The sequence below is a fragment of the Jaculus jaculus genome, chromosome 1 (genome assembly GCF_020740685.1).
Source record: "Jaculus jaculus isolate mJacJac1 chromosome 1, mJacJac1.mat.Y.cur, whole genome shotgun sequence".
Lineage (NCBI taxonomy): Eukaryota > Metazoa > Chordata > Mammalia > Rodentia > Dipodidae > Jaculus > Jaculus jaculus.
Window position 1 is genome coordinate 275,283,033 of NC_059102.1, and position 3,680 is coordinate 275,286,712.

General features: G+C 39.0%; 1 pseudogene; it reads right to left on the reverse strand.

Annotated features, from left to right (window-relative positions):
* Positions 1-268: 268 nt before the first annotated feature.
* On the reverse strand, positions 269-856 carry LOC101608422 (annotated as a pseudogene).
* Between the last annotated feature and the right edge of the window lie 2,824 nt (positions 857-3,680).

Below are 3,680 nucleotides of genomic sequence, written 5' to 3' on the forward strand. Positions count from 1 at the left end.
TGTTTTCTTCCTTTTCAATGGTTTGGCTATTCTGGATTCCTTGTATTTCCATATGCATATTAGGGCTAGCTAATCAATTTCTGAAATTAAGTAGGGGCTGGGAAGATGGCTTAAGGGTTAAAGACACTTGATTGAAAATAAATGGCTAAGATTTTGGTAGAGACTATATTTGGGAAGTATCAAGTTATTACATTCATATATATGGAATATCTTTTCACCCATCTTACACTCTAATATCTTTCAGTTACAAGTCTTGCACTTCTTTTATTTTATAGTGAAAAAAAAAGCTGTATTTAGAATTAACCAGCTGGATCCAGTTTAGATGATCCCAATTTTGTTGGCAACATCCAAAGCACCATTATCAGGAGCCAGCCGAACATAGGCCTTCTTCTCTCCATCAGGCCTGGTCAGGGTGTTGACTTTGGCCACATCAGTGTCATAGTTTCTTCACAGCCTGTTTGAGCTGGTGCTTGTTGGCCTTGACGTCCACAGTGAACACCAGGGTGGTGTTGTCTTCTATCTTCTTCATGGCCTACTCGGTGGTCAGGGGGAACTTGAGGATGGCATAGTGGTCAAGCTTGTTTCTCCTGGGGGCGCTCTTCCAAGGGTATTTCGGCTGCCTCCGGAGGCGCAGTGTCTTGGGTCACGGAAAGGTGGGTGACGTGCGGATGCCTCAAACCGGGGTCCTTAGGCTTCACAGGCAAGCGCTTAACCGCTAAGCCATCTCTCCAGCCCGGATCTTTTTATTTTTATGGCTGTGTACGCCTTTCAGCGCGGCCTTCTTGGCTTTCAGAGCCTTTGCTTTGGCTTCAGCTTTGGGAGGGGCAGGAGCTTCCTGCTTTGCTTTTGGCGCCATCTTGGCGAAAAGCTTGCACTTCTTTTGTTAAATGTATTCCCAAGTATTTTATTTTAATATTAATGTACATATATGTAAATGAATCATTTTCTTAATTTCATTTTTGGGTTGTTCTTCGATAGTATATAAACAATTGATTTTTGCATATTGAATTTGTATCTACAGCATTGCAAACTTACTGATCATGAGTTAAAATAGTTGATTTTTTTTTTGATGGATAGCTTAGGATTTCCTACAGACAAGATCATGTCACCTGAAAATAGTGATTGTTTTACTTCTTCCTTTATATATTTGGATGCCTTATTTTTTTTTCTTCTTGATTCATTGCTTTGGCTAAACCTCCAGCATAGTTGGATAGAAATGATGACAGCCATGTCATATCTATAGTTCTAATGTGTGATATTAGCTTTGGGAGTTTTTATTTTTTATTTTTGAGACAGAGAGAGAGAGAGAAGGGGAGGGGAGGGGAGGGGAGGGGAGGGGAGGGGAGGGGAGGGGAGGGGAGGAGAGGAGAGGAGAGGAGAGGAAAGAAGAGAAGAGAAGAGAATGGGTGTGCCGGGGCTTTTCAGCCACTGTGAATGAACTTCAGACGTGTGTGCCCCCTTGTGTACATGTGCAACATTGCATGCTTGCATCACTGTCTAGCTAATGTGAGACCTGGAGATTTGAACATGCATTCTTAGGCTTCACAGGCAAGTACCTTAATCATTAAGCCATCTCTTCTGCCCAGCTTTGGAAGTTTTATAGACATATTGTTTTGGGTTGAAGATTTTTTTCTATTCATAGTTTGTTGACAAGTGTAATTAACTAAGTAATTATCACCAAAGCCTGTTGGATTTTATTCAGTACAATTTGGGCTTTTTGTTTTTTGAGGTAGGATCTCACTCTAGCCCAGGCTAACTTGGAATTCACTCTATATTCTCAGGGTGGCCTCAAACTCATGACGATCCTCCTACCTCTGCCTCCTAAGTGCTGGGATTAAAGGTGTGCATCACCACACTGGCTGTTTTTGTTTTTAACATTTAAAAATTGTATTGCTTGCATTTGAATTTTCTTGAAAGGCAGACTATATGCTTAATGAAACTGTAGATTTAGGCAAAAATGATGAGAAAGGGCATATTGTTAATACTTCTTGGTTTCTATTGGCTTCATTTAACAAAGTACAAGAAAAATAGAACCCAAGAAAGAACTAACTAGTCTGTAAAAAGGATTAAAAGTTCAACTATTTTCAACTTTCAACCATCAAAAGATAAAGTTGACAGATGCTTTTTTAGTATATAAGGCTGAATTTCTTTTAAGACCTGTACTCAAGGCCTAATCATGGCTATCATTCTTCTGCTGAAATCTGTGAGTTGATTTGGTACTCAGTAAATGTTTTCAGTTGGGAAAAATGATAGAGTGAGGAAAAGCAAGGACTGAATCATATCGTGGCTATATAAGCTTCCATTGGGAGGTTGTATGCATATCTTGTATTCACATTTCATTGGCAAAAGACTCTGTAACCACCATGGTCAGGTGCTAAAAACCAAATGAGAAGGCTACACATATATATGTACATGTACATATACGTATATACATATATACATATATACATATATACATACATACATACATACATACATACATACATACATACATACACACATATCATCCTTTCATACAGAGGGCAGCAAATAATTGAGAAAAGAAATAAAATCTACCATAGTATGCTCTTTTGGTGATATTTGCTTTCAGTTTTTATGTGCAAAATACTCTTGCCTCTTCTCTAGAGAGGCACCCTAAAATCTTACCATCATATCACACACTCCAAACTCTGTTCATCATGTTTCCTCTTGATCCAGACACTTCTCAACTAAAAATTCAAGATTTTTGTCCCCATATGACCAAAGTATAGTGGAAGAAGGTAATGGTGGCCATAGCAAACATTTACATTTTAGAATAGAAAACAATGGACATCTTACCGTCGTCATGGATTCACAACAATTCTGAAATCTTTGTGGAATGAGACACAAGGGGACCCCAGGATAGAAGACCATTTTCTGATTAGGCTTTGGTTCCACTCTCCGGGAAGCTTCCAATTTCATTGTTCTCTATGGTTCTGAAAACTCTTTTGTCCTCATTATTCCCCATGACTACATCTGAAGAAAGCATTGAAAAAAAAAAGCTCTCCTCTGTGAATTGATATCTTTTCTACAGGAGGTGGAATTTCCAAGCCATTCTTGTCTTAAACTGTCATTTAAAAACATCTAGGGTGGTGGCTCTGTATAGGAAAGTTTGCAATCTTACCAATATTAAATCTTCCAATGTGTGACTGGAATCTTTCCCATTTATTTAACTTCTTCCAAAATGTTTTGTTGGCACATCTCTTTCAAAAACAAATGGCTTTATATCTACTTGATCCTGTCAACCCTATATGCAAATAATAAATTGCTTGTTTTCTTTTGGGACATTCTGCCTTTGGACATGATGATAGACACATTGAGCTCTCAAAATTCTGTGGAAGAACCCATCCATAGGATGCACTAGGAATCATGATGTGGCTTCTGTGTATTGAGCATGTTCTCAAAACCAGGGACTTTCCTGTGTGGTTAGTCATTGCCTCCAAAATGTGGGGCAACAGAACCCATTTTCTAAAATAAGAACTTTTCTCTGAGTTGGTTTCCATTGGAGATTGTTTTCTTCCCCAGGAGACATTTGATAATGTCTGGAGATAATTGTCAAAGATGGCATCAGGTGGGTAGAGGCCAGGGATGGCGCTGAAACTTAAAATGCTTGGGACAGCCCCTTTCCTGTCTTCTCTCCTCCCTTCCAACATAGAATCAAA